The sequence below is a fragment of the Coffea arabica genome, chromosome 11c, assembly GCF_036785885.1.
Source record: "Coffea arabica cultivar ET-39 chromosome 11c, Coffea Arabica ET-39 HiFi, whole genome shotgun sequence".
Taxonomy (NCBI): domain Eukaryota; kingdom Viridiplantae; phylum Streptophyta; class Magnoliopsida; order Gentianales; family Rubiaceae; genus Coffea; species Coffea arabica.
The window spans coordinates 19,799,857-19,812,063 of record NC_092330.1 but is presented as its reverse complement, the minus strand read 5'-3'; the positions used below and the strand labels follow the sequence as shown (position 1 = coordinate 19,812,063).

The 12,207-nt window shown below is 43.9% G+C and overlaps 3 non-coding genes and 11 pseudogenes across 3 annotated transcripts; all 14 read left to right on the top strand.

Annotated features, from left to right (window-relative positions):
• The first annotated feature begins 77 nt into the window (after positions 1-77).
• Positions 78-195, top strand: LOC140018543 (5S ribosomal RNA; annotated as a pseudogene).
• A 927-nt stretch (positions 196-1,122) lies between these two features.
• Positions 1,123-1,241, top strand: LOC140019509 (5S ribosomal RNA). The gene has a single exon (XR_011824629.1). It is a non-coding gene; the product is annotated as a 5S ribosomal RNA (ribosomal RNA).
• Positions 1,242-1,653: 412 nt separating this feature from the next.
• LOC140019299 (5S ribosomal RNA) lies at positions 1,654-1,771 on the top strand (annotated as a pseudogene).
• A 925-nt stretch (positions 1,772-2,696) lies between these two features.
• Positions 2,697-2,814, top strand: LOC140019298 (5S ribosomal RNA; annotated as a pseudogene).
• Positions 2,815-3,726: 912 nt separating this feature from the next.
• Positions 3,727-3,850, top strand: LOC140018498 (5S ribosomal RNA; annotated as a pseudogene).
• A 919-nt stretch (positions 3,851-4,769) lies between these two features.
• LOC140019297 (5S ribosomal RNA) lies at positions 4,770-4,887 on the top strand (annotated as a pseudogene).
• A 926-nt stretch (positions 4,888-5,813) lies between these two features.
• Positions 5,814-5,932, top strand: LOC140017786 (5S ribosomal RNA). Its single transcript, XR_011824091.1, has one exon. It is a non-coding gene; the product is annotated as a 5S ribosomal RNA (ribosomal RNA).
• A 411-nt stretch (positions 5,933-6,343) lies between these two features.
• On the top strand, positions 6,344-6,461 carry LOC140018541 (5S ribosomal RNA; annotated as a pseudogene).
• A 925-nt stretch (positions 6,462-7,386) lies between these two features.
• Positions 7,387-7,504, top strand: LOC140019296 (5S ribosomal RNA; annotated as a pseudogene).
• Positions 7,505-8,430: 926 nt separating this feature from the next.
• Positions 8,431-8,549, top strand: LOC140019398 (5S ribosomal RNA). The gene has a single exon (XR_011824618.1). It is a non-coding gene; the product is annotated as a 5S ribosomal RNA (ribosomal RNA).
• Positions 8,550-8,961: 412 nt separating this feature from the next.
• LOC140019295 (5S ribosomal RNA) lies at positions 8,962-9,079 on the top strand (annotated as a pseudogene).
• Positions 9,080-10,004: 925 nt separating this feature from the next.
• On the top strand, positions 10,005-10,122 carry LOC140019294 (5S ribosomal RNA; annotated as a pseudogene).
• Positions 10,123-11,034: 912 nt separating this feature from the next.
• On the top strand, positions 11,035-11,158 carry LOC140018496 (5S ribosomal RNA; annotated as a pseudogene).
• Positions 11,159-12,077: 919 nt separating this feature from the next.
• On the top strand, positions 12,078-12,195 carry LOC140019293 (5S ribosomal RNA; annotated as a pseudogene).
• The last annotated feature ends 12 nt before the right edge of the window (positions 12,196-12,207 follow it).

The following is a 12,207-nucleotide window of genomic DNA, read 5'->3' as shown; positions in this document are numbered from 1 at the left end:
ATGAATTCGGGTCCAGAAAAGCCAAACTGCTTCACAGGACGTGGCAGTTTAAAAGAATAAAGCGAAAGGAACATGGCGGGTGCGATCATACCAGCACTAATGCACCGGATCCCATCAGAACTCCGAAGTTAAGCGTGCTTGGGCGACAGTAGTACTAGGATGGGTGACCCTAGGCCTGTCAACGGGTCGGGTCTAGACCCGGATCCGGATCGGATCCCTGAAATTTTTGCGGGTATGGGTAGGGATTTAATTCCGTTATCCGGATCCGGATCCGTTTTTTCAAACAAAAAAACGGGTCGGATACGGAATATAGTATTCCGACCCGTATTAGACCCGGATCCGGATATAAATGATTTAATAATTTATAAAAAATATATATTATCAATATAATTTGATTAGGATGATGTATTTGAGTAAAATCAATTTGATTTATTTTCTTATTTGGTTTTTTCTTTGCATTAGCTAGAAATTTGTTTACAAATATATCTTTTTCTCTTTTTTGTTAGAAATTATAAATTTTGGCAAATTTGTTCGGGTAGACCCGACCCGGATCCGAGACTCGCCGGGTCCGGATCCGGAACACCGAATAAAAGACCCGTCGGGTAAACGGGTCGGATCCGGGTCCGGGTCCGGAATAATGAATTCCGGCCCGGACCCGGCCCGTTGACACCCCTAGGTGACCCCCTGGGAAATCCTCGTGTTGCACCCCTCCCTTTTTTGTTTCGAAATCCAAATTTCCCCTTCGTTCTTTATGCTGTAGTAATTTAGCTCCGTCGGAACGATTGCTTTATATTTTGCTTCTCATCGAAGCATGAAGGCGGATCTGAAGGCGCGAGACAAGTCAGGAACGGTACCGCTGGATCGAAGCCCGGATCGTCGGTCAAAGTTGTCGGCGCAAATGTATAAGCGCAAGCGTGAAGGATCAATTTCAGGATAATTGAGAGTTGCGCGACGAGGGAAAAAAAAATGGTGCAAATCAACAAGAAAAAAATGTAAAAGTAAATAAATAAAAGGATGAGGAGAAATTCTTGAATTGACGCTTAAAATGAATTCGGGTCCAGAAAAGCCACACTGCTTCACAGGACGGGGCAGTTTAAAAGAATAAAGCGAAAGAAACATGTCGGGTGCGATCATACCAGCACTAATGCACCGGATCCCATCAGAACTCCGAAGTTAAGCGTGCTTGGGCGAGAGTAGTACTAGGATGGGTGACCCCCTGGGAAGTCCTCGTGTTGCACCCCTCCCTTTTTTGTTTCGAAATTCAAATTTCCCCTTCGTTCTTTATGCTGTAGTCATTTAGCTCCGTCGGAACGATTGCTTTATATTTTGCTTCTCATCGAAGCATGAAGGCGGATCTGAAGGCGCGAGACAAGTCAGGAACGGTACGGCTGGATCGAAGCCCGGATCGTCGGTCAAAGTTTTCGGCGCAAATGTATAAGCGCAAGCGTGAAGGATCAATTTCAGGATAATTGAGAGTTGCGCGACGAGGGAAAAAAAATGGTGCAAATCAACAAGAAAAAAATGTAAAAGTAAATAAATAAGAGGATGAGAGGAAATTCATGAATTGACGCTTAGAATGAATTCGGGTCCAGAAAAGCCAAACTGCTTCACAGGACGTGACAGTTTAAAAGAATAAAGCGAAAGGAACATGGCGGGTGCGATCATACCAGCACTAATGCACCGGATCCCATCAGAACTTCGAAGTTAAGCGTGCTTGGGCGACAGTAGTACTAGGATGGGTGACCCTAGGCCGGTCAACGGGTCGGGTCTACACCCGGATCCGGATCGGATCCCTGAAATTTTTGCGGGTATGGGTAGGGATTTAATTCCGTTATCCGGATCCGGATCCGTTTTTTCAAACAAAAAAACGGGTCGGATACGGAATATAGTATTCCGACCCGTATTAGACCCGGATCCGGATATAAATGATTTAATAATTTATAAAAAATATATATTATCAATATAATTTGATTAGGATGATGTATTTGAGTAAAATCAATTTGATTTATTTTCTTATTTGGTTTTTTCTTTGCATTAGCTAGAAATTTGTTTACAAATATATCTTTTTCTCTTTTTTGTTAGAAATTATAAATTTTGGGAAATTTGTTCGGGTAGACCCGACCCGGATCCGAGACTCGGCGGGTCTGGATCCGAAACACCGAATAAAAGACCCGTCGGGTAAACGGGTCGGATCCGGGTCCGGGTCCGGAATAATGAATTCCGGCCCGGACCCGGCCCGTTGACACCCCTAGGTGACCCCCTGGGAAATCCTCGTGTTGCACCCCTCCCTTTTTTGTTTCGAAATCCAAATTTCCCCTTCGTTCTTTATGCTGTAGTAATTTAGCTCCGTCGGAACGATTGATTTATATTTTGCTTCTCATCGAAGCATGAAGGCGGATCTGAAAGCGCGAGACAAGTCAGGAACGGTACGGCTGGATCGAAGCCCGGATCGTCGGTCAAAGTTGTCGGCGCAAATGTATAAGCGCAAGCGTGAAGGATCAATTTCAGGATAATTGAGAGTTGTGCGACGAGGGAAAAAAAAGGTGCAAAGCAACAAGAAAAAAATATAAAAGTAAATAAATAAAAGGATGTGAGGAAATTCATGAATTGACGCTTAGAATGAATTCGGGTCCAGAAAAGCCAAACTGCTTCACAGGACGTGGCAGTTTAAAAGAATAAAGCGAAAGGAACATGGCGGGTGCGATCATACCAGCACTAATGCACCGGATCCCATCAGAACTTCGAAGTTAAGCGTGCTTGGGCGACAGTAGTACTAGGATGGGTGACCCTAGGCCGGTCAACGGGTCGGGTCTACACCCGGATCCGGATCGGATCCCTGGAATTTTTGCGGGTATGGGTAGGGATTTAATTCCGTTATCCGGATCCGATCCGTTTTTTCAAACAAAAAAACGGGTCGGATACGGAATATAGTATTCCGACCCGTATTAGACCCGGATCCGGATATAAATGATTTAATAATTTATAAAAAATATATATTATCAATATAATTTGATTAGGATGATGTATTTGAGTAAAATCAATTTGATTTATTTTCTTATTTGGTTTTTTCTTTGCATTAGCTAGAAATTTGTTTACAAATATATCTTTTTCTCTTTTTTGTTAGAAATTATAAATTTTGGCAAATTTGTTCGGGTAGACCACAACCCGGATCCGAGACTCGCCGGGTCCGGATCCGAAACACCGAATAAAAGACCCGTCGGATCCGGGTCCGGGTCCGGAATAATGAATTCCGGCCCAGACCCGGCCCGTTGACACCCCTAGGTGACCCCCTGGGAAATCCTCGTGTTGCACCCCTCCCTTTTTTGTTTCGAAATCAAAATTTTCCCTTCGTTCTTTATGCTGTAGTAATTTAGCTCCGTCGGAACGATTGCTTTATATTTTGCTTCTCATCGAAGCATGAAGGCGGATCTGAAGGCGCGAGACAAGTCAGGAACGGTACGGCTGGATCGAAGCCCGGATCGTCGGTCAAAGTTGTCGGCGCAAATGTATAAGCGCAAGCGTGAAGGATCAATTTCAGGATAATTGAGAGTTGTGCGACGAGGGAAAAAAAAGGTGCAAAGCAACAAGAAAAAAATATAAAAGTAAATAAATAAAAGGATGTGAGGAAATTCATGAATTGACGCTTAGAATGAATTCGGGTCCAGAAAAGCCAAACTGCTTCACAGGACGTGGCAGTTTAAAAGAATAAAGCGAAAGGAACATGGCGGGTGCGATCATACCAGCACTAATGCACCGGATCCCATCAGAACTCCGAAGTTAAGCGTGCTTGGGCGACAGTAGTACTAGGATGGGTGACCCTAGGCCTGTCAACGGGTCGGGTCTACACCCGGATCCGGATCGGATCCCTAAAATTTTTGCGGGTAAGGGTAGGGATTTCATTCCGTTATCCGGATCCGGATCCGTTTTTTCAAACAAAAAAACGGGTCGGATACGGAATATAGTATTCCGACCCGTATTAGACCCGGATCCGGATATAAATGATTTAATAATTTATAAAAAATATATATTATCAATATAATTTGATTAGGATGATGTATTTGAGTAAAATCAATTTGATTTATTTTCTTATTTGGTTTTTTCTTTGCATTAGCTAGAAATTTGTTTACAAATATATCTTTTTCTCTTTTTTGTTAGAAATTATAAATTTTGGCAAATTTGTTCGGGTAGACCCGACCCGGAACCGAGACTCGTCGGGTCCGGATCCGGAACACCGAATAAAAGACCCGTCGGGTAAACGGGTCGGATCCGGGTCCGGGTCCGGAATAATGAATTCCGGCCCGGACCTGGCCCGTTGACACCCCTAGGTGACCCCCTGGGAAATCCTCGTGTTGCACCCCTCCCTTTTTTGTTTCGAAATCCAAATTTCCCCTTCGTTCTTTATGCTGTAGTAATTTAGCTCCGTCGGAACGATTGCTTTATATTTTGCTTCTCATCGAAGCATGAAGGCGGATCTGAAGGCGCGAGACAAGTCAGGAACGGTACGGCTGGATCGAAGCCCGGATCGTCGGTCAAAGTTGTCGGCGCAAATGTATAAGCGCAAGCGTGAAGGATCAATTTCAGGATAATTGAGAGTTGTGCGACGAGGGAAAAAAAAGGTGCAAAGCAACAAGAAAAAAATATAAAAGTAAATAAATAAAAGGATGTGAGGAAATTCATGAATTGACGCTTAGAATGAATTCGGGTCCAGAAAAGCCAAACTGCTTCACAGGACGTGGCAGTTTAAAAGAATAAAGCGAAAGGAACATGGCGGGTGCGATCATACCAGCACTAATGCACCGGATCCCATCAGAACTTCGAAGTTAAGCGTGCTTGGGCGACAGTAGTACTAGGATGGGTGACCCTAGGCCGGTCAACGGGTCGGGTCTACACCCGGATCCGGATCGGATCCCTGGAATTTTTGCGGGTATGGGTAGGGATTTAATTCCGTTATCCGGATCCGATCCGTTTTTTCAAACAAAAAAACGGGTCGGATACGGAATATAGTATTCCGACCCGTATTAGACCCGGATCCGGATATAAATGATTTAATAATTTATAAAAAATATATATTATCAATATAATTTGATTAGGATGATGTATTTGAGTAAAATCAATTTGATTTATTTTCTTATTTGGTTTTTTCTTTGCATTAGCTAGAAATTTGATTACAAATATATCTTTTTCTCTTTTTTGTTAGAAATTGTAAATTTTGGGAAATTTGTTCGGGTAGACCCGACCCGGATCCGAGACTCGCCGGGTCCGGATCCGAAACACCGAATAAAAGACCCGTCGGGTAAACGGGTCGGATCCGGGTCCGGGTCCGGAATAATGAATTCCGGCCCGGACCCGGCCCGTTGACACCCCTAGGTGACCCCCTGGGAAATCCTCGTGTTGCACCCCTCCCTTTTTTGTTTCGAAATCCAAATTTCCCCTTCGTTCTTTATGCTGTAGTAATTTAGCTCCGTCGGAACGATTGCTTTATATTTTGCTTCTCATCGAAGCATGAAGGCGGATCTGAAGGCGCGAGACAAGTCAGGAACGGTACGGCTGGATCGAAGCCCGGATCGTCGGTCAAAGTTGTCGGCGCAAATGTATAAGCGCAAGCGTGAAGGATCAATTTCAGGATAATTGAGAGTTGCGCGACGAGGGAAAAAAAAATGGTGCAAATCAACAAGAAAAAAATGTAAAAGTAAATAAATAAAAGGATGAAGGGAAATTCTTGAATTGACGCTTAAAATGAATTCGGGTCCAGAAAAGCCACACTGCTTCACAGGACGGGGCAGTTTAAAAGAATAAAGCGAAAGGAACATGGCGGGTGCGATCATACCAGCACTAATGCACCGGATCCCATCAGAACTCCGAAGTTAAGCATGCTTGGGCGAGAGTAGTACTAGGATGGGTGACCCCTTGGGAAGTTCTCGTGTTGCACCCCTCCCTTTTTTGTTTCGAAATCCAAATTTCCCCTTCGTTCTTTATGCTGTAGTAATTTAGCTCCGTCGGAACGATTGCTTTATATTTTGCTTCTCATCGAAGCATGAAGGCGGATCTGAAGGCGCGAGACAAGTCAGGAACGGTACGGCTGGATCGAAGCCCGGATCGTCGGTCAAAGTTGTCGGCGCAAATGTATAAGCGCAAGCGTGAAGGATCAATTTCAGGATAATTGAGAGTTGTGCGACGAGTGAAAAAAAAGGTGCAAAGCAACAAGAAAAAAATATAAAAGTAAATAAATAAAAGGATGAGAGGAAATTCATGAATTGACGCTTAGAATGAATTCGGGTCCAGAAAAGCCAAACTGCTTCACAGGACGTGGCAGTTTAAAAGAATAAAGCGAAAGGAACATGGCGGGTGCGATCATACCAGCACTAATGCACCGGATCCCATCAGAACTCCGAAGTTAAGCGTGCTTGGGCGACAGTAGTACTAGGATGGGTGACCCTAGGCCTGTCAACGGGTCGGGTCTAGACCCGGATCCGGATCGGATCCCTGAAATTTTTGCGGGTATGGGTAGGGATTTAATTCCGTTATCCGGATCCGGATCCGTTTTTTCAAACAAAAAAACGGGTCGGATACGGAATATAGTATTCCGACCCGTATTAGACCCGGATCCGGATATAAATGATTTAATAATTTATAAAAAATATATATTATCAATATAATTTGATTAGGATGATGTATTTGAGTAAAATCAATTTGATTTATTTTCTTATTTGGTTTTTTCTTTGCATTAGCTAGAAATTTGTTTACAAATATATCTTTTTCTCTTTTTTGTTAGAAATTATAAATTTTGGCAAATTTGTTCGGGTAGACCCGACCCGGAACCGAGACTCGTCGGGTCCGGATCCGGAACACCGAATAAAAGACCCGTCGGGTAAACGGGTCGGATCCGGGTCCGGGTCCGGAATAATGAATTCCGGCCCGGACCTGGCCCGTTGACACCCCTAGGTGACCCCCTGGGAAATCCTCGTGTTGCACCCCTCCCTTTTTTGTTTCGAAATCCAAATTTCCCCTTCGTTCTTTATGCTGTAGTAATTTAGCTCCGTCGGAACGATTGCTTTATATTTTGCTTCTCATCGAAGCATGAAGGCGGATCTGAAGGCGCGAGACAAGTCAGGAACGGTACGGCTGGATCGAAGCCCGGATCGTCGGTCAAAGTTGTCGGCGCAAATGTATAAGCGCAAGCGTGAAGGATCAATTTCAGGATAATTGAGAGTTGTGCGACGAGGGAAAAAAAAGGTGCAAAGCAACAAGAAAAAAATATAAAAGTAAATAAATAAAAGAATGTGAGGAAATTCATGAATTGACGCTTAGAATGAATTCGGGTCCAGAAAAGCCAAACTGCTTCACAGGACGTGGCAGTTTAAAAGAATAAAGCGAAAGGAACATGGCGGGTGCGATCATACCAGCACTAATGCACCGGATCCCATCAGAACTTCGAAGTTAAGCGTGCTTGGGCGACAGTAGTACTAGGATGGGTGACCCTAGGCCGGTCAACGGGTCGGGTCTACACCCGGATCCGGATCGGATCCCTGGAATTTTTGCGGGTATGGGTAGGGATTTAATTCCGTTATCCGGATCCGATCCGTTTTTTCAAACAAAAAAACGGGTCGGATACGGAATATAGTATTCCGACCCGTATTAGACCCGGATCCGGATATAAATGATTTAATAATTTATAAAAAATATATATTATCAATATAATTTGATTAGGATGATGTATTTGAGTAAAATCAATTTGATTTATTTTCTTATTTGGTTTTTTCTTTGCATTAGCTAGAAATTTGATTACAAATATATCTTTTTCTCTTTTTTGTTAGAAATTGTAAATTTTGGGAAATTTGTTCGGGTAGACCCGACCCGGATCCGAGACTCGCCGGGTCCGGATCCGAAACACCGAATAAAAGACCCGTCGGGTAAACGGGTCGGATCCGGGTCCGGGTCCGGAATAATGAATTCCGGCCCGGACCCGGCCCGTTGACACCCCTAGGTGACCCCCTGGGAAATCCTCGTGTTGCACCCCTCCCTTTTTTGTTTCGAAATCCAAATTTCCCCTTCGTTCTTTATGCTGTAGTAATTTAGCTCCGTCGGAACGATTGCTTTATATTTTGCTTCTCATCGAAGCATGAAGGCGGATCTGAAGGCGCGAGACAAGTCAGGAACGGTACCGCTGGATCGAAGCCCGGATCGTCGGTCAAAGTTGTCGGCGCAAATGTATAAGCGCAAGCGTGAAAGATCAATTTCAGGATAATTGAGAGTTGCGCGACGAGGGAAAAAAAAATGGTGCAAATCAACAAGAAAAAAATGTAAAAGTAAATAAATAAAAGGATGAGGAGAAATTCTTGAATTGACGCTTAAAATGAATTCGGGTCCAGAAAAGCCACACTGCTTCACAGGACGGGGCAGTTTAAAAGAATAAAGCGAAAGAAACATGTCGGGTGCGATCATACCAGCACTAATGCACCGGATCCCATCAGAACTCCGAAGTTAAGCGTGCTTGGGCGAGAGTAGTACTAGGATGGGTGACCCCCTGGGAAGTCCTCGTGTTGCACCCCTCCCTTTTTTGTTTCGAAATTCAAATTTCCCCTTCGTTCTTTATGCTGTAGTCATTTAGCTCCGTCGGAACGATTGCTTTATATTTTGCTTCTCATCGAAGCATGAAGGCGGATCTGAAGGCGCGAGACAAGTCAGGAACGGTACGGCTGGATCGAAGCCCGGATCGTCGGTCAAAGTTTTCGGCGCAAATGTATAAGCGCAAGCGTGAAGGATCAATTTCAGGATAATTGAGAGTTGCGCGACGAGGGAAAAAAAATGGTGCAAATCAACAAGAAAAAAATGTAAAAGTAAATAAATAAGAGGATGAGAGGAAATTCATGAATTGACGCTTAGAATGAATTCGGGTCCAGAAAAGCCAAACTGCTTCACAGGACGTGACAGTTTAAAAGAATAAAGCGAAAGGAACATGGCGGGTGCGATCATACCAGCACTAATGCACCGGATCCCATCAGAACTTCGAAGTTAAGCGTGCTTGGGCGACAGTAGTACTAGGATGGGTGACCCTAGGCCGGTCAACGGGTCGGGTCTACACCCGGATCCGGATCGGATCCCTGAAATTTTTGCGGGTATGGGTAGGGATTTAATTCCGTTATCCGGATCCGGATCCGTTTTTTCAAACAAAAAAACGGGTCGGATACGGAATATAGTATTCCGACCCGTATTAGACCCGGATCCGGATATAAATGATTTAATAATTTATAAAAAATATATATTATCAATATAATTTGATTAGGATGATGTATTTGAGTAAAATCAATTTGATTTATTTTCTTATTTGGTTTTTTCTTTGCATTAGCTAGAAATTTGTTTACAAATATATCTTTTTCTCTTTTTTGTTAGAAATTATAAATTTTGGGAAATTTGTTCGGGTAGACCCGACCCGGATCCGAGACTCGGCGGGTCTGGATCCGAAACACCGAATAAAAGACCCGTCGGGTAAACGGGTCGGATCCGGGTCCGGGTCCGGAATAATGAATTCCGGCCCGGACCCGGCCCGTTGACACCCCTAGGTGACCCCCTGGGAAATCCTCGTGTTGCACCCCTCCCTTTTTTGTTTCGAAATCCAAATTTCCCCTTCGTTCTTTATGCTGTAGTAATTTAGCTCCGTCGGAACGATTGCTTTATATTTTGCTTCTCATCGAAGCATGAAGGCGGATCTGAAAGCGCGAGACAAGTCAGGAACGGTACGGCTGGATCGAAGCCCGGATCGTCGGTCAAAGTTGTCGGCGCAAATGTATAAGCGCAAGCGTGAAGGATCAATTTCAGGATAATTGAGAGTTGTGCGACGAGGGAAAAAAAAGGTGCAAAGCAACAAGAAAAAAATATAAAAGTAAATAAATAAAAGGATGTGAGGAAATTCATGAATTGACGCTTAGAATGAATTCGGGTCCAGAAAAGCCAAACTGCTTCACAGGACGTGGCAGTTTAAAAGAATAAAGCGAAAGGAACATGGCGGGTGCGATCATACCAGCACTAATGCACCGGATCCCATCAGAACTTCGAAGTTAAGCGTGCTTGGGCGACAGTAGTACTAGGATGGGTGACCCTAGGCCGGTCAACGGGTCGGGTCTACACCCGGATCCGGATCGGATCCCTGGAATTTTTGCGGGTATGGGTAGGGATTTAATTCCGTTATCCGGATCCGATCCGTTTTTTCAAACAAAAAAACGGGTCGGATACGGAATATAGTATTCCGACCCGTATTAGACCCGGATCCGGATATAAATGATTTAATAATTTATAAAAAATATATATTATCAATATAATTTGATTAGGATGATGTATTTGAGTAAAATCAATTTGATTTATTTTCTTATTTGGTTTTTTCTTTGCATTAGCTAGAAATTTGTTTACAAATATATCTTTTTCTCTTTTTTGTTAGAAATTATAAATTTTGGCAAATTTGTTCGGGTAGACCACAACCCGGATCCGAGACTCGCCGGGTCCGGATCCGAAACACCGAATAAAAGACCCGTCGGATCCGGGTCCGGGTCCGGAATAATGAATTCCGGCCCAGACCCGGCCCGTTGACACCCCTAGGTGACCCCCTGGGAAATCCTCGTGTTGCACCCCTCCCTTTTTTGTTTCGAAATCAAAATTTTCCCTTCGTTCTTTATGCTGTAGTAATTTAGCTCCGTCGGAACGATTGCTTTATATTTTGCTTCTCATCGAAGCATGAAGGCGGATCTGAAGGCGCGAGACAAGTCAGGAACGGTACGGCTGGATCGAAGCCCGGATCGTCGGTCAAAGTTGTCGGCGCAAATGTATAAGCGCAAGCGTGAAGGATCAATTTCAGGATAATTGAGAGTTGTGCGACGAGGGAAAAAAAAGGTGCAAAGCAACAAGAAAAAAATATAAAAGTAAATAAATAAAAGGATGTGAGGAAATTCATGAATTGACGCTTAGAATGAATTCGGGTCCAGAAAAGCCAAACTGCTTCACAGGACGTGGCAGTTTAAAAGAATAAAGCGAAAGGAACATGGCGGGTGCGATCATACCAGCACTAATGCACCGGATCCCATCAGAACTCCGAAGTTAAGCGTGCTTGGGCGACAGTAGTACTAGGATGGGTGACCCTAGGCCTGTCAACGGGTCGGGTCTACACCCGGATCCGGATCGGATCCCTGGAATTTTTGCGGGTAAGGGTAGGGATTTCATTCCGTTATCCGGATCCGGATCCGTTTTTTCAAACAAAAAAACGGGTCGGATACGGAATATAGTATTCCGACCCGTATTAGACCCGGATCCGGATATAAATGATTTAATAATTTATAAAAAATATATATTATCAATATAATTTGATTAGGATGATGTATTTGAGTAAAATCAATTTGATTTATTTTCTTATTTGGTTTTTTCTTTGCATTAGCTAGAAATTTGTTTACAAATATATCTTTTTCTCTTTTTTGTTAGAAATTATAAATTTTGGCAAATTTGTTCGGGTAGACCCGACCCGGAACCGAGACTCGTCGGGTCCGGATCCGGAACACCGAATAAAAGACCCGTCGGGTAAACGGGTCGGATCCGGGTCCGGGTCCGGAATAATGAATTCCGGCCCGGACCTGGCCCGTTGACACCCCTAGGTGACCCCCTGGGAAATCCTCGTGTTGCACCCCTCCCTTTTTTGTTTCGAAATCCAAATTTCCCCTTCGTTCTTTATGCTGTAGTAATTTAGCTCCGTCGGAACGATTGCTTTATATTTTGCTTCTCATCGAAGCATGAAGGCGGATCTGAAGGCGCGAGACAAGTCAGGAACGGTACGGCTGGATCGAAGCCCGGATCGTCGGTCAAAGTTGTCGGCGCAAATGTATAAGCGCAAGCGTGAAGGATCAATTTCAGGATAATTGAGAGTTGTGCGACGAGGGAAAAAAAAGGTGCAAAGCAACAAGAAAAAAATATAAAAGTAAATAAATAAAAGGATGTGAGGAAATTCATGAATTGACGCTTAGAATGAATTCGGGTCCAGAAAAGCCAAACTGCTTCACAGGACGTGGCAGTTTAAAAGAATAAAGCGAAAGGAACATGGCGGGTGCGATCATACCAGCACTAATGCACCGGATCCCATCAGAACTTCGAAGTTAAGCGTGCTTGGGCGACAGTAGTACTAGGATGGGTGACCCTAGGCCGGTCAACGGGTCGGGTCTACACCCGGATCCG